The 22,802-nt window shown below is 43.2% G+C and overlaps 1 protein-coding gene across 2 annotated transcripts in view; it reads right to left on the reverse strand.

Moving 5' to 3' along the window:
• The window catches only part of GRM4 (glutamate metabotropic receptor 4), a 326,723-nt gene that overhangs the window by 10,187 nt on the left and 293,734 nt on the right, over nt 1–22,802 (reverse strand). The gene's annotated exons all lie outside the window — the stretch shown is intronic.

Here is a 22,802-nt window from a genome sequence, read left to right on the forward strand (position 1 = left end):
TGTACATAGATCTGATTGATTTTTCCGTGTTCTAGCTGGTTCCCCTCAGCAGAGGTAAGCTTCTTGAGTGTCAAAGCTATCTCGGTATTGTTTTTGTATCCCCTAGTGTCTAGCATAGGGCTTGGCGCGTAGTAGGTATTTCATAAGATGCTTGTTGACTGAAAGAGTGTACAGTGACCAGCACATAGTAAGTACTTAATAAATGCTCATTAATTTACTGATATAAAACTTAGCTAATTCTCAGTCCTAACCCTCTGAAACTTATAGTCCATTAAATGAATAAGACATAAACGCAGATCATCACACACAATGTTAGAGGTCAAACACATTTCAAAGGTATAGGGGAAACACTTTGTAAAGTATAAGAAGGAAAATCATTACCAAACTGGTTAGGAGTGGGGGAGAAATCATTGAAGTCTTTGGAGGAAGGAGCATTTTAGTTATCCTTAAAGGTATCCTAAATAGGTAAGATAAAGAGCGGGGAAGGAGGAACATTCAGGTACAAGGACGACAGACTAGTCTGGCTGAAGTGTAAAGGATACAGAGGGGAATAGAATGAGATTGTGGAGGACCTTGAAAACCAGGAAATCCTAACTCCTTTTTATTTGACTGGCAATGGGAACTCACTGACATTGTTTGATCAGAGGAGAGACATCATGAGATCTATGCACAAAGATTGTTTTGAGAGAGATATAAAGAATGGATTGGAGTACACAGGGGTGCAGTGGACAGAGTGCTGGACTCGAAATCAGGAAGACCTGAGTTCACATCCGACTTCAGCTACTTACCACTAGCTACGTGATCTATGGCAAGTCACTTAACCTGTTTGCCTCAGTTTTTTAAACAGTAAAATGAAGATAATAACAGTACGTACCTTCCAAAGTTGTTGCAAGGATCAAATGAGATATAGATCTATATAGTAATAATAAAAATATCATAGTATAACATGTAGTTTATAATTTTATAGTATATGATTACATGACATCATATTATATAACATATAATAGCATATATTACATAACATATATTATATTGTTATCTAGTATAATTTAAAATTTTATAATGTGTATATTGTGTGCATGTATATATACATATATGTATCTGTATGTGTATATGTGTGCAGGTATATATATATATATATATATATATACATACACATACACATAATCTCATGTGATCCTCAAAACAACTCTGGAAGGTAGGTGGTATTATTATCATAGAGAGAGATCTCTATGCCTATATATAGATATATCTAATAAATCTATATAATACTATAAGTATTATTTATATATTCTATCATATTTTATATTCTATGTTTATTATTATTTACATAACACTATTATATAATATGGAGTACGTTAGATCATATATAATCATACACTATGATATATCTATAGAAATATGATATAGAAATAAATGCATCTGTCTATAGTTTGTCATACATAATCTCTATATTTATACGTAGTCTTTATATAAATATATATTCATATATCTAGATCTAGATTAAAATATCTATAAATAGGTATAAATGTCTCTATCTCTATCTGATCTGGCCAGGGAACCAGAGAGGGGCACACAGAGAAGATGGGGTTAATGCTGCTCCGAGGGCTAGGCGCAGAAGGAGTCTGGGCAGCAGTGGGGGATGGTGGTAGGTGGTGTAGGTGGAATTAGTTCCCATTCATTTCAATGGGCACTGATTTATTGATCTCAAATGAGATAATATCCGTAAAGTGTTTAGCACAGTACGTCACATACAGCAGGTACTATATAAATGCTTATTCCCTTTCTTCCCCAGCCAAGGCAAGAAGAACTAATCTATTAAAGGGCTATTGCAAGGGAGCAGGGGTGTAAATAGAGACCCGTACTAGGTGGTGAAAGCGGGTATAAAGAAGAGAAGAAAGATATGAGAAATATTATCGAGGCAAAACCAACAAGACAACCAATCCAGTATAAGAGGAAAGAGGGAGGCCGATTGGCTCTCTGCTCTCCATGTCCACCTTCATTCCCACACCCTGCCTCAGTCTCCTCTGGAGCTTGGGAGCAGAAGGGGACCTAGGGGTACGCAAGAGAGGTAACTGCCTAGGGCACAACACAAAGTAGAGTATAATGAGACATTTTTCATTCTCCTTTTTATAAATGCACATATTTATAAGGCCAGAAAATGCCACTCTCCAGGGCTCATGGGTACACAGTTGGTTATAAGTCAAGTCCCTTGAGACAGGAAGGGGCTTCAAAGTCTCATACAGGCAAACAATAACATATAATTTTTAAACCTTCCAACCTGGGTCCAATTCAGAACACACTGAGTCACTCTCCATCCAGCCCAGCCTCCAGCTCAGCAATGCTCCCGATCTCTCTGTTATGTCTGTCACCTTTCTGCTTCTTTGGAGGGACAACTGCCTTAGGTGGGCTGTGGTTGGGGATAACCACAGGCTAGTGACAAGGGCTCCCAGGCTAAGTCTGATGAGGAATTAGGTTGATGATATTAAGAGAAGAGAGCAAGAGATTCTAAGGTCTGGGGAGTCGATTCAGTTTAACTCAATTCAAGTATCTATTGAGGCAACTAATGTTGGACTTAGAGTCAGGAAGTCCCCAGTTCAAATTTAGCTCCGACAACTAGATGTGTGTCCCCCTCCTCCTTCATAAAGTCTTCCTCGACTATCCAAGCCTCTTTCAATTCAGGGACTGTTTTATTTTGGTCACTGTACCCCTAGTTTCAGGCACACACTAAATGCTTAATAAATGCTAATTTATGGATTGACTAACTGATACAAGCCCATTGTGATCAAGCCTCCTTATTCAGAGTCCCTATTTGTACATCTCATTAGGTTATATTAACTCTATATTAACATGTATGGATAATTCTTTTCATGTGCTTGTATTTTGTCATCATGACTACAAAGTGAGCTCCCTGAGGGTAAGGACCATATTTCCTATCTCTCTTACATCCCTTATGCACCTCAGCAATATTACTACTACTATGACTACTACTACTTCTACTACTACTACTACTACTACTACTACTACTACTACTACTACTACACTACTACTACCCCTACTACTACTACTGCTGCTACTTCTACTACCACTACTACCACTACTACCACTACTACTACTACTACTACTACTACTACTACTACTACTACTACTACTACCACTACTACTACTACTACTACTTCTACTACTACTGCTACTTTTGCTGTTGTTGTGCAATCATTTCAATAGCGTCCAATTCTTCATGACCCCACTGGGGATTTTCCTGGCAAAGATGTTGGTTTGCTATTTCCTTCCCCAGCTCATTTTACAAAGGAGGAAACAGAGAAACAGGATTAAGTGACTTGCCCAGAGTCCCACAGCTAGTTAAGTGTCTGAGGCCAGATATGAACTCAAGTCTTCCTGACTACAGGTCCATCACATAGCTATCCCACTACTACCACCACTACAAATAATAGCTTTTATATAGTACTTAACAATTTACAAAGTGTTTTACAAATGTTATCTCATTTGATCCTCACAACAACCCTTAAATGACTTGCCTAAAGTCACACACAGCTAGTATGTGCCAGACGGCAAAACCTGAACCCAGATCTTCTGGATTCTAAGGCCAGTTCTCTATCCATGGCCATGGCTCATGGCCTTTCTATTCTGTGTCTGGGAGGTTCAAAAGAAAGGTTCTATGAGGTCTAATTCCACAGGCTAATTCGAATTAGGAATTGAGTCCAGCATCAGCCCCCACCCCTCTACTGAAAGAGCTTTCCTAAATGTCATGAATGACCATGTCTCATTCAAATAGAATGACCAGGAGGGAGACGGAGGGAAAGTAATACTGACAGATGATAGAAAACAAGTGAGTACCATTGCACTGTAAACTCCTTGAGGTAGGGATTGTCTTTTGCCTTTTTTAGTGTCTGACACATAGAAGGCACTCAATAAATGCTGACTGATTATTGATTAAGTACTGAAATGAGGGATGGGAGGACCAAGCAAGAGGGCAGGAGGAGAGGTAACAAAACTTCAAAGGCTCTCCTTTCTCTACTAAGTAAAATATAATCCCCTTACTCCAGCGTTCTGGGCCCTCCAAGGTCTGGCTCCAATCTTCCTCACACGTTCCTCCCTTTTGTATACAGTTGGCTTTGGCATAACTGGACTACTGGCTAGATGGAACAGTGGATGATACAGATGCTAGGTCTGAAGTCAGGAACACTTGAGTTCAAATCTAGCCTCAGACGATTACCAGCTATGTGATTCTAGGCAAGTGTGCCTCAGTTTCCTCATCTGCAAATCAGGATAAAAATAGCACCCACCTCCCAGGGTTGTTGTGGGGATCAAATGAGATAATATTCATAAAGCACTTTCCAAACTTTTAAAGCACTAAATGCTGCTATGGTCATTCTGCCCTTGTCTCCCTCAGTGCCTTTGGACATGCCATCCCTCCATGCCTAGAATGATTTTCCGCTCTGTTTCCCTCTTTTAATATTCTTAACATCCTTTAAGATCCAGCCCAGGTGCCCTTTCCTCAGCCAGTAATGATCTCCCCCCTTCAAATTTTCCAACCACTCTCTTTGATCTCTCCTGAGCACATGCTGGCATTCTAAATTATTATATCAGTACATCTCTTACCCCACTGCTAAGAGCTCCCACCTCTATAGGACTTTCAAGATTTTACAGAGACCTTTCTCCATAACAACCCTATGAGGTAAGTAGTGTGTTATCACTACATTTTACAGATAAGGAGACTGATCTTCAGGTAGGTGGGTGGGTGGTAGAGTGGCTAGAGTGCCAGGCCTGGAGTCAGGAAGACCTGAGTTCAAATCTGGGCACAAACACTTGATAGCTGTGTGACCCTGGGTAAGTCACTTAATCCCAATTGCCTTAAAAAAAAACCATGTCAACTATCTTTAAATCTAGTGCTCTCTCCACGGTTCAATGAGATGGTAAGTCATAGGTTTCAAGCTGGTAGGGACCACTTAGGTCAATCCCCTGTTTTCACACATGGGGTAACAGATCTTGCCAAATGTCATACAGGCATTATTTGAACACCTGCTCTCTGACTTCAGAGCTGGTATGTTTTCCCCTGTACCAAGCTGTTGGCTAATTGAGGTCAGAAACTGTCCTGACTCATCACTATATATTTCCCAGTGCCTTCAGCATGCTGAGCTTTTAGTAACCATTTTAATGAAATGGTTTGAATTGGATGATTGAGATGACAGAGAAGGGGCCCCTTTTCTCAGACACTTGTCTGCCACAGGCCTTCTGAACTTGGTGGAGTTGGGGAGTGTGTGTGTAAGAGATAGAGACAGAGAGGAAGAAGATGAAAAGACAGAAAGAAGGAAAGAGGGAGAAGGAAAGAGAGACAGGCTTACAGAGATCCTGGGGCTGGCCTCACAGTTTCTTCACCTATACTTGGTAAAGAAAATCTGTAGTCTCGGGGCACTTCCCCTGGATAAAAGTCAAGGCAATGGCATGAAGGTTGGAGGGGAAGGACAGTGAGCTGTAATAGAAAATAAACAAAAAAAACAACCTTCATTTGGAAGTCTGGAGACCCAGTGGGTTGTGGTCCTATCTCTGCCATGTTGACTCACTGTGTACCCCTTACTGTGGCGAAGTCACTTCCCTAGTCTGGCTCTCGGGTGCCATCTCTATAAAATGAAATTGATAGCACTTCCAGGAATGACATGAGGACCTGCTGAGACAGTAGGGAGAAAGTACTTTTTAATAGTGTAAAATGCTCTATGAAGGCCTCCCTGTTGTGACTGACGGAGGAGAATCAGGGGCTTGATCTCCTACATCTTCTGAGCCACAGGCAACTCTCTAAGGTAATGAATTCTTGGAGATTCCAGTCATGTCACAAGTTTCTCACACAGGTGAAATCACACATCTGAACTCTGTCAGTCACTGTCTCCCTCCTTTCGTTCTTCTTCTCCTTCTCTCTCTCTCCTCCACCCCTTCCCTCCCCTTCCCTTCCTTTCTCTCTCCCTCCTTTCTCTTCTCTCTCATTCTCCCTCTCTCTCTTCTTTCTCTCCCTCCCCTCTCTCCTTCCCTCTCTCTCTCCTCTCTTTATCTCTTCTCTTTCTCTTCCCCCCTCTCTTTCTCTCTCCCTTTCTCTTTCTCTCCTCTCTCTCTCTTTCCTCTATCTCTCCCTTTCTCTTTCCCTCCCTCCTCTCTCTCTCTCTCTCTCTCTTTCTCTCTCTCTCTTTCTCTCTCTCTCTCTCTCTCTCACACACACACACACACACACACACACACACACACACAATAAGAAGCAGCATAATGTAGTGAATAAGGAAGTAGCGTTAAGAGTCCTGAAAACCTGATTTGAAATCTCACCTCTGACACATATGGGCTCTGAAAGCCTCTCCATGATTTAGGCAAACCATCTCTAAGACTCTCAGTTGTAGAGATGGTACTGAACTGCATTGGTGGAAGGTGTGTTCTCATACGGGAGTTCTCTACATCAATGAAATCACAGGTCTGATCTATTATTATTAATATTTCTTGAGACCCCAAACTCTTCTTGCACTCCTGGACACAACAAAGGCGATAGAAGCCAGGACCTTTTCCTCCATCCCTATCCAGCCTCTCAATAGCCAAGGCATCCTCATGGGTCTGCCTCAGAAGCATCCACATCCTCCGAGAAGCCTTCCAAGACTACTTCAACCCACAATGATCTCTCCCTTTCCTGACTCCTTTTCCATGGCATGTATAGTCTGCACTGTATATGCTGATACATACCTCATGATGTTAAGTTTACCACTTTATTTTTCATTCTCTGGTCTGTTTCTTTCTTCCTTTCTTAAATAACTCATATAAACTCCTCAGGGGCAAAAATTGGGCCTTAATAACAACTCACATTCTTATCATGCTCTATCACAGGAAAAAATACCTGAATTACAACCTTCCTCCTAGGGAGGCAGCACAAGTATTATTGCCCCCATTTTACAGGTGAAGAAACTGAGATCCAGAGGGGAGAAATGATTCACTAAAAGTAATACAATTAGTATTGGAACCAGAATTCAAACCCAGGCCCCCTGGCTCCAGGTCCAATGCTATCTAAACTATGCAAAAGAAAAATGGACTTCCTCAGAAGGGAGCAGGTTCCCTTTCGATGGTGGTGTTTGAACAAAAGCTAGATGACAGCCAGTCAAGTATCATGTTTCTAGGATCATAGATTTATTTAGAGCCGGAAAGGACCTTAAAATTCAACAAACTCATTCCCCTCATTTTACAGATGAGGAAACTGAGGCAGACAGAGGTTAAGTGACTTGCCCAGAATCACACAGCTGGTAAATGTATGAGGTAGGATTTGAACTCAGGTTTTTTTAACTCCAAGTCAAGGCTCTTTGTTGTAGTGGGGATTCTTTCTACAGCTTGAACTAGATCAGGGGTGGGGAACCTGTGGCCCACCTCTGGACTAGATAGCGGGCATTCTAACTCTCAGATTCCATCATTCTGCAATTACTTTCAGCTTACTGTATGTATCTTACTGTATCTCCCATAGTACCTGGCACAGACAAGTCTGGGCACATACCAGATGAGGTACTCCATAAAGGGAGGGAAGGGGAATGGAATACACATTTCTATAATGCTACTATGTGTCAGGTGCTGTCCTTAAATACTTTACAAATAGGAAAAATGCCCATTGAAATGAATTGGAATCTACTGCTATCGCCCACCACTGCCTAAACTCCTTCCATGCTCAGCCACTAGATCAGCACTGCTCCCAGGCTCTCTGTGTCCCTTTCCTCTTTCCTCTCCTAGACTGATCATCACGCTCAGAGGCCCTGGACCCCTGTCCTGGCAGCTCTGGCCCAGCCAGTTGGCATGTAAGTCACATAGCCCACCAGGTCCATGCTTCTCCACAGTCAAAACTAATTTCACGCTCGCTATCCAGGACTAACGGTGACAGATGTTTAGCAAAATGAAAGCCCATTAATCTGGGTGTCGGATAATCCATTTTTCAATAGTAGGGCCTTCCAGGCAGCCCTCGTCAATTCCCATCTTGCCATCCTGCCTCCTTGTTCCTACCTACTTACCTTTCTCCCTAGCAGGGAGTCCCCCCTACCCTCCGTCTTTCCCTCCCTCTTTCCTTTCTAAGCTCTCTCGCAAGGCTTCCCCCACCTCTAGTCACTTAGCAGCCTCTCTGGCTCTCCCAGGCCAGAGGTAGTGCCAACTCAGAAAAGCTACTGCCAAGGGATTGGCTCTGGATGCCCTGGGTGCAATTCAAAAATTCAATTCAACAAACATTTATTAAATACCTACCATATGTGAGACATGGTACAATAGAGGGTTGACCTTGGACTCAGCGAGAGCTGAGTTCAAATCCTGACTGATACACACTGGTTATGTGACACAGGGAAGGTCACTGATGCTCTCAGTACTTCGGGGCAACCCTATTAAGTCACTAAGTTACAACTAATGGCCTGTCTGCATCATTGAAGTGAGTTTGTACACGGCTTTGGCACATACTAGGAACTTAAAAGCTTTGGACTTGGAACTGACTTTTGCGTCTAACCCTTTCCCCCCACTTTACAGATGATGAAACTGGTTCAGAGAGTGTCAGTGACTTGTCCAGGGTCACACAGCTCATAAACTTCTAAGAAGAGATTTGAAACTGGGTCTTCCTGACCTCCGGGTCTTTTCATCTACTGATAACTGAAAATTTCTGACACTTCTGACCAAAAAAAAAAGAAAAATGCAAGATTCTGTGCTACTCTCTCCCTAGTATACAGTATAGGCTTTGAGCCAGAAGGCCTAGTTTAAATCCTGGTTCCAACAGGAAGAAATAGGGATAGAGATGGAAAGAGAAAGTGAAATAAAGTTCTAGACCTGGAGTCAGAGAATTCTGAGTTCAAATCTGGACTGTGTGACCCTGGTCAAGTCATTTAACTTCTATTTGCCTCAGTTTCCTCATTTGCAAAGGAGGGATAATAACAGCACCTACCTCCCAGGGTTGTTGTAGGGATCAAATGAGATAATATTTGTAAAGCACTTTAAATGCTGGCTGTTCATACCATTTTTGCTCTCTCTTGTGGCTTCTCCCAGTGGTTCTAATTCTTCTTTATGATATAACTAATGTGAAAATATGTTTAATACTAATGTATATGTAGAGCCTGTATCAGATTGCGTGCTGTCTTGGGGAAGGAAGGAATGGGGAGAAGATTTGGATCTTAGGGAAGTGGATGGTGAAAACTAGAAATAAGTAAAAAGTTTTTTAAAACATAAAACACTTGTTGCTTATTATTAGTATTATTAGACAGCTAAAAAGATGAAAAGAATATAGTTCTTCTCCTCAAAGAGCTTACAAGCTAATTAATAAGGAATGGACATCATAGAGGAAGGAAGAAGTCATATCTCCCAGCTACCCTCCATCCCCACACTCTGTTTGGATCTGGCTCTGTCTCACTAGACCCTGGGGACCGGAGCCACTGTTTTGGAAGAGGGAAAAGGGCCCAGGAAGTTTGGGAGAGGGTGAGGAGGGGTCCTTCCAAGTCAGCTAACCTCCCTGGGGCCTCCATTTCTTCATCTGTAAAAATGAGGATTTTTCTGATTACCCTTTCCCCCAATCTGCCTTCCCTTCTATTATCCTCCCTCTCCTATCCCCACTCCACCACCTTCCTATAGGGTAAGATAGATTTCCATACCCAGTTGAATGTGCTATTTCTTCCTTAAGCCAAATCCGCTGAGAGTAAGGCTCACTTATTCCCTCTCACCTCCCACTCTGGCCCGTGAATGTCCTTCAAGCTCCATCTGCATCAGTGACTTTGAGATTCTACTTCTGGACTGCTCTTGCTTATAACTCAGGACAACAAGGTCGTGACTCTGCCACTGATTTGTTATATGACCTCATCCCCTCTCTGAGCCTCAGTTTCCTTATCTTGAAAAAGGATAATCTCTGCTGTCCTCACAGGGCTGCCAGCTTCCTGAGTCAAAGGAGACAAAGAATGGAAAAACTCATAGGGAGGCGGGAGGCCACGGACAATGGGATTGTGGTTCAGGGGTTAGTGCCAGCTGTTTCTTCTCCCTGATTCCCCAGACTACAGATTGAAAGTGAAGCTGCTGGGGTCAGGATGGGGAGGACCTCAGTGATCCAGGATGAAGGTGGAACCACCAATCTGCCACTGAGGGAAACATGAGGGATCCAGCAGGAGGCCTGAGATGTGTCCTCACCAAGTGGAATGAGATAATCTTACCTCCCCTATGGCTCATTAGCCAGAAATTGACAAGACTATTGTTACAGAAACACAGGAAATCAGCTAATTGCTCATAGTGGAAGCCAAGTTAAGGAACCTGGCCACTAATTACAACCCAGGAGCAGAACACAAGTTGGCCAAGGGCTTAAAAAAAAGAAAAGAAAAGAAAATGAGGCAGGGCCTGGAAAAGCCAAGAGGATGGCAAGGGGGTTGTTTGGATAGAAAGGCATGTTGGCATGAGGAAAAGAACACTAGGCTGGCAGTCACAAGGCTTGGTTTTGGTCCTGGGTCTGCCACCCAACAAGAGATGTGACCATAGAGAACCTCCTCTCTCTGGCCCTGTTGTGAGAAAAGTGCTTTCTGAACTGAAAAGGGTTATATTCATGTGTTATTATTATTATTTGCTATTATTTTCATTATTATTATTACGATTAGTATAGAAAGGGGAGAAAAGGATTATAGCACCATAGATTTCAAGCTGAAAGGGATCTTCAAGGTATCAAGATAAAGAAACTGAGGCCCAGAGAAGTGACTTGCCCAGGATCACACAGTAAGTAAATTCCATAGAATTCAAACCCAAAGTTTTCCTGACTTCAAATCCAATGCTCTACCCACTGCAAGGGCTAAGGACACTATAGCTAAGGACTGCTATAGCTCCCCTACTCTGCAGCTGGGATGCTGGTCCCAAAGTGTGATCGGTGGAGGAAAGGTCTTACCTTTTGTCTTGTCTCTTTCTGGGGCAGAGTGGGGTGTTCTGAGATGCCAGAAGGTGTCCAAGGTTCCCAGCTACCCTATGTAGCATTTACTTCTTATCTCCCTCTGACCACCTCCACCCTGCCTCCCCACTAACATATTCCAATTCCTTCTATTTCTCCATTTTCTCCTTTTTTCAACTGATGCTTCCCTTCACCTGCTCTCTCACCCCATCTCCACATCTTTCTGTCCTCCATTCTCAATTTCCCACAGCTTCACCTCCTCAATCCCATCATCCCCCAAATCTATCCATTTATCCCATTTCTTCATCCTCCCTCATATTCTCACTCTCTTCCTAGTCTTTTCCATCCTAACTCTTATCCACCCAACTTTCCATCTTCCATTTATCCACCAACCCCACTTCCCTGTCCTCACCTAAGTGGTGACCAAGGGAGGAGAGGGAATGAAATTCATTCCTATCACCTCTCCTCTCCCCTGTAATCCTTTCCTTAGAAAATGACTTGACCATACCTCCAGAGAAAGAACTACGGAGTAGGAATGCAGAGCGAAGTAGACTATTTTCTTTTTTGTTTCGCTTTCTTTTCTTTTTCGTGGTTTCTCCCATTCATTATAATTCTTTTATGCAACATGACTAATGTGGAAATGTGTTTAATGGGAATGTATGTGTAGAGCCTATGTCAGATTGTATGCCATCTTGGGGAGTGAAGGGGAGGAGGGGGAGAAAATTGAAACTTATGGAAGTGAATGTGGAAAACTAAAAATAAGTAAATTAATAAATTGAAAAAAAATAGAAAATGACTTGAGTTTCAGCTATTTCTAACCCTAATTAGGCACCCTGGTCTGAGCCCACCTGACCTAATCTCCCTCATCCTATCACTACAACACTATGCCTGCCACGTTCACATTCAATTTATCTCCTGACTTGTTCATTCATGCATTCATTCACTGGTTGGCACACCAATTATGTACTGGTCCCTAAGAATATCGACACAAAAATAAAAATGTCACTGTTCTGAAGGACCATGTTTTCAATTGAGGGTGAATGATTTGAACCCAAATGGGTAAAAACAAAATAGTTTCGGATGGAAGGGCATTAGTAACTGGAGGTTGGGGGTCAGAATTGTATAAGAGGTGGCGCTTGAGGTAAGCCTTAAAGGAAGTGAGAAATTCTAAGAGATGGAAGTGAGAAAAAGAATGCACCCCCCCCCCCCATGGGAGAACAGTGTATGCAAAGTCCCAGAGGTGGGAAATGGAATATCATGAACATCCAGTAGACTCATTTGACTGGAAAGTAGTGTTCCTGAGAGAGAGTCATATACAATAAGACTGTAATAAAAGCAGGCAGGGTCCAGGTTGTAAAGGGCTTTAAATGCCAAACAGAGGAATTTGCATTTTTTCTTGGAGGCAAGTGGGAGCCACTGGATCCTCTTGAGCAGGGGAGTAACACAGTCAAACCTGTACTTTAGAAATATTGGTTTGGCATCTGTGTAGAGGATGGACTGGAGAGGGGAGAGACTAGAGACAGGGAAGAATACTGCGGTTGTCCAAGGGAAATGTGATGAGGACCAGACCTACAGTGGTGGCTGGGTGAATGGAGAGAAGAAACAGATAGAGGAGATGTTGAGGAGATAACTGGATGGGATTTCGCAAGGAACCCCCTGGCCACCGCTTGGGGGGAGAAAAAGGAAGTGAGGTTGAGTGGGTAAATGGGAGATGGAAAATTTGGTGAATACGAGTTAGAATGGAAAAGGTGGATGAAATTTAATAGGAGCCCTATAGTACATACAAGCGTGCACCCACGTGGGCGTGCGCGCGCACGCGCACACACACACACACACACACACACACACACACACACACACACACACACACACATACTGAAGCAAAGTTTAACTCAGTAAAGAACTCGCTTCATTTGCTCCAGTCCCAGGAAAATTTCATGGCCACTGATTTCCAATAGCACATGACCCCATTCTCTATAGACATATACACACATACTCACATTCACACACATGCTCAAATGTGCGTTCCTCCCAATATAGCTTGGGAAAGGTCAGGAAAAATTCCCAGGCATATTGCCTTACAAAGGGACCCCTGGCTGAGATGATTAGAGCATCATTTCCTCCTGCCAAGCTATTAGTGGCAATTAATGCAACAGGCAGAGAAATGTTCTTTGAGAAACCTTGTCAGGTGCCAGGAAAGACTACAGTGGGTCTGTGGGCAAGGGGGCAGGAGGCGAGGAGGGACATTTAGGGGGCCATGGGGAGCCTCCAGAGCTTATGGGACACACTGACAGAAGGCTTCATTGAATCTCCTAGGGGATCTTCAGGAACCCGCAGCACTCTCACTGGACCCAGAGCACAGAAGTTCTGTGGTATAAGATTAGAGACATCCAGAACCTGAACAGCCCTCCCTAAATAAGCAAGAGGTGGGGGAAGGCAGAACAGGGCAAGATGGAGATCGAGGTTCAGTGTTGTCCAATTTGCTTTTTGCCATGGCCTCAGGGATTGTGTCTCCCCTATTACAGCTGGGGCCCTCTGAGGGTAAGGACTGGATTAACTCCATCAGTGGGAACTATCTCCCCCATTAGGACTGGGAGTACCCTGAGAGACAAAACTGAGTCTCCTCCATCAGAGAGAGAGCTCCCCAAGAAGCAGGAATTATTTCCCCAATAGGCTGGTAGTTCCCTGGAGAACTGCTTGTCTTCCTATCAGATGGTTCCCTCCTGAAGAGCAGTGATTCTGCCCCATCTGGGGAGCTCTCATCTGATGTGGACTCAAGACACATTGCCAGGCCAACAACACTGACAATGGCATCTTAACAGTCTCCAGAGGCAGCCAATGGCAAAATGGATAGAGCACTGGACCTATAGTCAGGAAGACCTGAGTTCAAATTCAGCTTCAGACACGTACTAGCTATGTGACCTTAAGCAAGTCATTTAGCCTCTATTGCCTCAATTTCCACAACTGTAAAATGGAGATTAATAATAGCACCTACCTCCCTGTTGTGAGAATGAAATAAGATAACAATTGTGCCTGGAACACAGTAGGTACTTAATAAATGTTTATTCCCTTCCTTCCCCCTTCTTTGCTTAAATGAATATGGTGCAGGCTATGTATATATGAAGGGGCCCCATATTAAAAGTGGGGTCTTAGTTCTGTGGGGTGAGTTCACGGAAGACTGATATCAGGAGATGGCATATTATGGTGAATAGAAGGGAGGACAACCCTAGTGAAGGGAATTGACCCCAGGAAGCCTGGCTGGCAGAGTTGGGAATGAGCAAACCTCAGGAAAGAGATTCTGATCAATGAGCTGGAGACAGGAATCCCTGTTGGGTGGTAAGGAGAAATGAGGTTGGCAGGGCTGTCAGCTTAAATTTTCTTTGCCAAGGACTCCTATCTCCAGCTCACTGATTGCAGAAACATCCCAGCCATACTCAGAGATGGGACCTCTTCCTTCACACACACACACACACACACACACACACACACATACACACAATCACACACAATCACACACACTGCACTTTCCTCATACATTTGTGTGAGATTCTAGCTAACGAGAGGGTCTTAAACAATTGATTTGGACACAGACAAGATCTTAGAGGTCACCAAATTTTTCCTTTTACAGATAAGGAATCTGAGGTTCAGACTCCCAAAGTCACACAGGTAGGAAGTAACCAACCTAGGATTCAAACTCAGCTCCCAGGACTCCCAAGTTCATGAGATCATGGATTTAGAAATGGAAGAGACTCTAGAGCAGAAGGGTCAAACACATGGAATCTCGGGGCACATATGGTCTATAATACTCCCAAACCTGAACCAGATTAAAATATAGTTCCTATCGGAAGGAAGAGGAGGAGCATGAGCCTAGAGTCAAGGAGATGTGAATTTAAATCTGGCTTCAGACATTTATTAGCTATGTGACTCTGGGCAAGTCACTTAACCTCCATCTGCCTTAATTTACTCATCTGTAAAGTGAGAATATAATAATATTATCGACCTCCCAGGGTTGTTGTGAAGATCTAATGAGAGAATATTTGTAAAGGGCTTAGCACAGTACCTGACATACGATAGGTGCTATATGAATATTACCTATAATTATTACTATTATTAAGAAATATATAAATGTGTTGTTTTCTAAGTCAACACAACAGCCCACAGGTATTTTTAAGTACAGTCTATACCATTGCTCTGGAGCAAGTGGGTAGTGTAGTGGATAGAGTGCCAAGGCTAGTCAGGTTCAAATCTATCCTCAGATACTTATTAGCCATGTGACCCTGGATAAGTCACTTAACCCTGTTCACCTCAGTTTCCTCATTTGTAAAATGAGCTGGAGAAGGAAATGGCAAACCACTCTAGTATCTTTGCCAAGAAAACCCCAAATGGGGTCACAAAGCATTGGACATGACTAAACAAAAACCACCATCACTCTAGAGGACATTTAATCCACCATTCCCATCATCTTACAAATAAGGAAACTGAGGTCCAGAGAGGTATAGTGACTTGCCCAAAGTCACACAGATGATAAGTATCTGAGGTCAAATTTGAAACCAGGTCTTCCTGACTCCAACTTTAGTACTATACAAAATGGAAGTTAGTGGAAAGTTGACAGGGGCGGGGGGATTATTTCCTCCACTGATTAGAAATCCTGAGGATTTACACACTCAACTGTCACCCTGTGGATCAATGAGCAGAGGGAATTTCCCAGAAGACAAGATGGACAGGGAATAAGAGACTTGGATTCTAGTCCTGACAGTGTCATTAGCTTACTATGGGAGCATGGGCAAATTAACTCTTCTTAGTTTCCTCATTTGTAGAATGGTTAATAGAAAGGTATGATAGGATCCTGAGCAGATAGAGAATGAATGAAAAAGCATTAATTAAGTGGATACCATATACTAGCGTTAAGGGTATCAAGGAAAGGCACACAGTCCCTGTTTCTAGAGAGCTCACATTTTATTTGGGGGAGACACTACATAGAGGATCCAAATGTAGAGCAAAGTCAAGAGCCCTGCGGTCTTAAGGTTCAGGGTGGCTGGCCAGGCCAAGGAGTGCTTAGGGTACATCGATAGATTATTGCTGTCATTGCCCAGGGGTCTAGAGAGTGTGGAAGTAGGGATGATGGTAAGGTTCAGTGGTCCACCATCTTATTGAAAGGAATGCAGTTAATGATTCCAGGCTTATTCAAATGATCTAAGAGGCCATTTCTACACAGAATAGCGAACAGGATGGGATGGGTAGAGACAGAGGGGGTCTAGATCATAACAGCTGGGGAGTGGGGAATGGGCCCATGGGTCAGAGTGGAGCAGGAGCTCTGGGTTCCCTCCTGAGAGGGTGGGGAAGTTGCACAATAGACCTTTTCCAAGGCTTCCTACTGCCTGATGGATAAGATCCAAACTCTTCCCTACAGTATGCTGCATCCCCTCCTACAAATCCCTTCCCTCTTGTCTCTACTCATGCTTCCAAGCTCTCCCTCTTCCAGAAAGTATTCTCTGACCAGCCTAACCCACAGAAACTTCTCTCTTTTCTGGACTCGATCCACAACTTAACATCCATTACATATGACTTCCTAGCTGTGTGTATTGTCTAGCTCCAGGAAGGCAGAGATTGTGACTTCTAATTCGCTGTATTCATATACAATGTCTAGCCCAGGGCTGGGCAAACTCTTTATTAGTTAGGTGATGAGGGGCTGAGTGCCAGGTAATCATAAAAGCTCATATTTTTGGAGAGTTTTATTGTGAACAGAGAGGCAGTTGATGGAGAGTAGTCCTTGAAGCCAGGAAACCAGGGATTCACATCCTTCTCCCAGGAAAGTCTGTAAATTGCAGAGATGCCTATCTGTAGAGGGGAGTTTCCTAGACCAATAAAAATCCAGATCTTGTCCCTATGCCTTTACTATTAACAATGAACTTTCTGAGTAACTGTCTCCATAATGTTGGTAGAACAAGTTTTATTATTCTCATTTTCAAGAAGAAGAAACCGGAGCCCAGAAAAGTGCACTGACCTGCTCACAGTCACATAATTATTTAATATCAGTCAGCATTCAAGAGGACAGAGGTCTCCAACTCCAACTTTGGCATGCTGAGCCCTCCAGCAGTCTCTAGAAGCCAGAGGGAGATGGATAGGGCAGAAGCGACCTTGGGAGAAGGATGCTATTGGTGGGTCTTCTCTCCCTCCGAACATCACTGTCTGCCTTTCTTGGGTTTAAGTGCCTGCGCATTTGATTCCCAGAGGTTTTGATCTAAAGTTACCTTGTAGGGCTATGTTTCCCTGGGAAGGGGTGGGGCTAATGTATATTTTGGAAGCTCTGCTGGTGGGCTACAAGGGGACATAAGTTTTCTAAGCCTTCTTAGAACCCCATAGAGAAGGCACTCTGCCTCCTGAGTGGAATGGCAATGGAGAAAGGAGAAGGGGTCTGAAAAGCCCTAAGAGATAGAGAGGGATAGAGGTGGGTCAGGAAGCCTTCATCTCGGGGATAAGCGATATTGTAGAAAGAATACTAGTCCTGGAGTTGGGATATCTGGGACCTTGGATAAGTCATGTCCCCTTCTTGTAAAATGAAAGCATTGGACTAGATGGTCTTCCTGTCTCTGATATCTGAGGATTCTGAGATTCCTTTGGGCTCAAAGCACTCTTCAGGAGGACCCTATAAAATGAATCTGTTTCTATCAATCCTGCTCAAATCTGATTCAGCTGTCATTTAGCAGAGAGTAAATCCCTGGGGACATGGGATATAGGCCATAGTGTAACTCTTAAAAATAAAGAAGACTCTCAGATATGATTTGACTGGGTTAGGAAGATTCCTTTTAACCCAAACCCATTCCCAAACAGGCTTGAAAATGCATAAAATGCCATCAGGAAAACTTTATTGTTTTAGGCTTGAGCAAAATAAGTGATCTGTCCCCTTAACATTTCCCCATTCAGATGTAACACATTTAATTTTACCAGTCATTTCTTTATACCCAAGTACTAATGAGTTTGCCAGATGGTGCAGAGGAAAAAGTCTCTAAGTGATCTCTGGGCAGCCTGGTAGTGCAGTGGATAGAGCACTGAGTTTGGAATCAGGAAGACCTGAGATCAAATCCAGTCTCAGATACTTACTAGCTTTGTGGCCCTAGGCCAGTCATTTAACCCTGTTTGCCTCAGTTTCCTCATCTGGAAAATGAACTCAAGAAGGAAAAATCAAACTACTCCAGGATATTTGCCAAGAAAACTGGGTCCACAAAGAGTCAGACATGAGTGAAAGGAGTGATCTCTATCTAGTCCATGCCAGTTGCCTCATCTACTGAGCCAAAAATGGGACTTTTTCTGAAAGTAGATTTGCATAAGTTAAGTAAGGTGAATTTTAGTATATGCAAAGCAGATTTTTGTTATTCTTTGAGTTTAGTTTCCTAGGATCCATAGCTATAACAATCTCTTGTTCCCAAGTACTAGATACTAGAACACATGAGAACCTGTGTTCTCATGATTATAGTTCAAAACACCTCCACCACGCTTGCGCAGCATTATATGATGATAAGTAATACAAACATTTGTTCTCAAATTGTAAATATCTGCTGCCACTGTGCGATGAGATACAGAGATGAGGTAATGTAAAATTACTAGCTATTGCTGGCAACATGCCTTCTTTGTCTGTTGCCCTATAAAGCAGGTGGGCACTAGTGAGCAAGTGGGAAATCTTTACGGTGGAGTGCACAAGCTAGAATACTGTATGTGCCTTGATTGGTCCCCATCAAATCTTGGGGGGAATCTGTGTTTGACTCAACCAGCCCCCATTGAGGCTTGATGGGATTTAGGGGAGTGCACAATCTGTGCCTGTCTCGATTGACCCCACCAAGATGTAAGGTAGTTGACCCCCTTCTCGCCTGCTATTAGGGAATGCTGTAGGAGTTGGTGCTCCCATTATCAGCAACCCTCTCGTGAGAAGACTAGACTAGAATAAAGTAGGATTATTAACTCCTCTGAAGTTGTCTTCCTGTCTCACCAGATCAAGAGTGAACCTGTGCTAGCAGCCTTCCTATGTGTTGTTTGTCTTACAGTAAGGAAGGGGGCCCGAATTGGAGTGTTAAGGGGAAGCAGGGAAGAGAGAAGAGAAGGGAGGCAGTTCAGCGTAGTGGAAAGAGTCAGGGGATCTGGGTTTGAAGGCCACATTTGCCACTTGTAACCTCAGACAAGTCACTTAACTTCTCCGGGCCTCTGTTTCTTTACTGTAAAATGACAAGATTAGAATAGATGCCCTTGCAAGTTCCATCCAGCCCTAAAGCAATAATCCTAAGAGTTCATACTTAGTTTCTCTTTCACAATTTTACCAGAAGCCAGACTTGGAAGGGACTGGATAGATATAATGCTGAGAAAGAAATGGCTGACATACAGGGAGGGCATGCCTGTGGGATTGAGAGTACTGAGGGACTGGAGAGATTTGGGGGGGTAGTTGAAAATGAGATACAGATACTGAGAACAAACCCTTTCTTCACATTCTAGAACCCCAGACTCCCAGAAAACCAGAGCTAGAAGGTACCTAAGAGAACATCTAGACCAATTCCCACTTCATTCCATTTTACAGAGGCAGAAACTGGATCCCAGAGAGAACTGGTGGCAGAAACTGATCCCACTCCAGCACTGTTTTCCATTAAAATCCTCTCTGCCCAGGCTCACCACTGACTGGTCCTTGGGGTGGCCCCAGTGGTTGTGTAAAGATTCAGGACCTGTAAATCCTGGAGAAAATAAACTCTGTTAAGCCCATGGCTGAACCCTAACCTCACAAAGCTGAGAAATCCTTAGCTGAGTGTAATTCTGAAAGGTCGAGGTATTAAGCCCTGGAAATCCAGGCTAATACTGGGAAATCGAACCCACTCTTTCTGGGAGAAGCACCAGATACTTAGTTCTGCTATAATCCACCTGGTGCTAGACTGAGAGCTTCTTGTGCGCTCCCTCTCTCTCTCTCTCTCCATATATATACATATATATATATATGTCCCTCCCTCCCCCACCTCTCTCCCTCCCGTCTCTGTCTCTGTCCCTCTCTCTTCTTCTTCCCTCATTTCTGTCCCTTTCTCCCCTCTCCCACCTCTCTCCCCACCCCTTTCCCTCACTCCCCCCATCTCTCTTTCTTTTTGTCTGTCTTTTTCTCCCCACTCTGTCTCTCTATCTCTTTTCCTCTCCCCATCTCTCTTTCTCTTCATATATCTTTCTCTTCCCCCTCTTTCTGTCTCTCTCTCTGTCTCCCCCTCCCTCCAATGTCTCTTTACCTCTCTCTTCCTCTTCCCCATCTCTGTCTCTGTCTTTCTCTTCCCCCATCTCTCTTTCTCTTTGTGTCTTTCTCTCCTCCCAGCTCTCTGAATCTCTCCTCCTCCCATCACTCTCTCTTTCTATCTCTGTCTCTGTACTGAAAATTCAAAGATACACCTTGAAGAATGGTTCTCCTCTTTCTGGCAACTCAGGGAATTTAATTCTAAACATTAACCAATCATCTTCTGTATGTGCACTGGACAGAACCTCCATTGGGATATATTTTTTTTTTTGCCTTTCTTTGCATCCCCTGCACTTAGCATGGTTCCTGGTACATAGTAAGTGCTTAATAAATGTTTGTTGACTACCTGAATGACTGAATTTTATCTCCATAGCTGAAAGGAATTCTCACACTGCAGAGGTCACCAATCCACCAACTAGTCCACAACATAGACTAATGTCACATTACTGCCCAGTATATACTCTATGTTCCAGTCAGAATGGCCACTTGTTCTTCGTTCATGACTCCACCTCCCACCTCTGGATCTTTGCACAGGCTGTACTCCCTTGCCTAGAAAGCTTTCTTTCCTCATTTCTGCTTCTTGAAATCCCTGGGGGGTTCTCCATGGTTTAACTCGGGTACCACCACCTAGATGTGGCCTTTTTGGATCCTCCTGGTTGTAAGTTGTCTCTCATCCCCCCAAAAGTGGCATGGCTAATAGAACACCAGACCTGGAGTCAGGAAGACCTGAGTTCAAAACCAGTTTCAGATACTGTGCGACTCTAGGCAAGTCACTTAACTTCTGTTTGCCTCAGTTTCCTCACCTGTAAAATGGGGATCATAACAGCAGCTACCTCCCAGAGTTGTAAGGATCAAACAAGATAATATTTGTGAAGCGCTTATGTACAGTGCCAGTACATGGTCGGCACTATATAAATCTTAACTACTAGTAGAGGTAGTAGTAGTAGTAGTAGTAGTAGTAGTAGTAGTAGTAGTAGTAGTAGTAGTAGTAGTAGTAGTAGTAGTAGTAGTAGTAAAGGTCTAGAAATGTTAACTCATTATTCTTTTTATTTTGCATTTATTTAACAGTGTACAAGTTGTTTCCTCCCAGCAGAATCTCATTTCCTTGAAGGCAGGGACTGCTCAGAAGCTTACACAATACCTGGCACATAGTTGGTGTTTTATAATAATAATAACTAATAAAAGACTTGCAAAGTAATATATATACATATATATACATACATATATAATCTCATTTGGTGCTCCTTGGTCTTGTGGAAAGAATATTGACTCTGTAGTCAGAGTACTTGGGCTCAAATCCTTCCTTGGACACAACCTGTGTGACTTTGGGCAAGTCATTTCATCTCTCTGGGCCTCAGTTTCCTTCTCTGCAAAAGAGGAGACTAAACTAGATGGCCTCAAGGTTTCTTCTAGAGCTGATCCTGTGAATTATAAAGACCTGTGCTGGATGCTGAGGGGGAGATACATAATCATAGAATGGCGATGCTACTCATAATGTAATCAGGCAGTATGGTATACCAGAGCTGAAAGGGGACTTAGGAGACCTTCTAGTTGAACTTCCCATTTTCCAGATGGGAAAACTGAGGCTCAGACAAGGGAAGGCCCTTGTCCAAAGTCACACAACGTCCATAAAAGAACTGCACCATGCTATCCCTGCTGTTTCCTCCTGGTCCCCAATGAGGTACCCCACAAATAGGAGCTGGTCTTCTTTTCAGGCAAGGAAATCATTTCTCTCTTGGGACTGTCAAGGTTCCTATCCCAGGTGACCTGAGAGCTGCTGGGCTGGGCTGGTACAGGTTATCATGAGATGATGACTGAAGATGAGAGCAGTAACCTTAATAGTACTAATTCACTATCTATAGCACTTTTTACTTTATAAAACACTTTCCTCAAAACAGATTGTCAAAGTATGTAGCACACGAAGGATTATCCTCACCTTGACAATCAATCAGTCGATCAACAAGCATTTACTGAGTGCTTACTATGTGTCATGAACTATGCTAGCTCTTGAGAATATAAAGACAAGAGTGAATCAGCTCCCATTCTCAAGACGTTGACAATCCACTGAGGAATGCAACATACTTTATTTATGGGAGCATGTAAAATATAAGTACAAAGTGGTTGGGGGTGGGAAAGGCTCCAGCAGACACTGCTGGCATCAGGAAAGGCTTTATGTAGATGGTAGCAATTAAGCTGGACTTGGACGGAAACTACAGATTCGAAGACGTAGGGGTGAGGAGAGAGGAAGTGCATTCCAGGCATGAGGGAACCACCTGTGCAAAGACACTGAGGTGAGAAGATGGAATGAGGGAGAGTGAGACTGGACTATGGAAATAATCCAGGGAGAGAAGTGCTGTAAATAGCAAACAGAAGAGTAAAATTTTTATCTTAGAGGTAATAGGGAGCAACTGATGTTTATTGAGCAGAAGTGTGACCCTAAATTCAGAAAGGTGACATGATTTACCCATAGTCATATTATTAATAAGGAGAAGATCTGGGTCTCCAACGCTGGTCTCCAGTGTCCATTCATTCAATCATTCAACAGCCATTACTATGTGCAGAGTACCGGGCTAGGATCTAGGAGAGATCCAAGATTTAGATGAGGCAAATGCCTACCTTTGTGGAGCATATACTATACGTATTCTC

Source organism: Notamacropus eugenii, chromosome 2 (assembly GCF_028372415.1).
Source record: "Notamacropus eugenii isolate mMacEug1 chromosome 2, mMacEug1.pri_v2, whole genome shotgun sequence".
Taxonomy (NCBI): Eukaryota; Metazoa; Chordata; class Mammalia; order Diprotodontia; family Macropodidae; genus Notamacropus; species Notamacropus eugenii.